At 55.4% G+C, this 397-nt stretch overlaps 1 protein-coding gene across 1 annotated transcript in view; it reads left to right on the top strand.

The window, feature by feature from the left end:
* Window positions 1-397, top strand: part of ANKRD13C (ankyrin repeat domain 13C) — a 29,387-nt gene that overhangs the window by 487 nt on the left and 28,503 nt on the right. The window lies entirely within an intron of this gene.

Here is a 397-nt window from a genome sequence, read left to right as displayed (position 1 = left end):
GGTTATGGGTGGGAGGGGGGAGGGGGGGGTCTGTAAAATTGGGATGTAAGGGGGAGTGCCAAAATGGAGTGGTTAGGTGATAGGGTCAGTGTGAAGGGGTGGATGGGTTGGAATGAAGAGCTGTGTGAAGCAGACGGATGGGGAGGGGGACATGTTTGAGGTGAGGGAATGAAGAGCTGTGTGAAGCAGAGGGATGGGGAGGGGGGCATGTTTGAGGTGAGGGAATGAAGGGCTGTGTGAAGCAGAGAGATGGAATGTTTAGGTAGCAGTGCGATACTGGAGATGAGGTGTGGGTGGGAGGCATTGTGAACCTTGGTGTATGTGGTTATGGGTAGGGAGCATATAAGGGGGAGTGGGGTGTAGCTGTGGCATATAAGGGGGAGCGGGGTGGGGGTGG

This window comes from Nanorana parkeri, unplaced genomic scaffold, assembly GCF_000935625.1.
Source record: "Nanorana parkeri isolate BGI_ZX_2015 unplaced genomic scaffold, ASM93562v1 scaffold79, whole genome shotgun sequence".
Classification (NCBI taxonomy): domain Eukaryota; kingdom Metazoa; phylum Chordata; class Amphibia; order Anura; family Dicroglossidae; genus Nanorana; species Nanorana parkeri.
The sequence above is the reverse complement of the archived record's forward strand: the minus strand, read 5'-3'. Positions and strand labels throughout refer to the sequence as shown.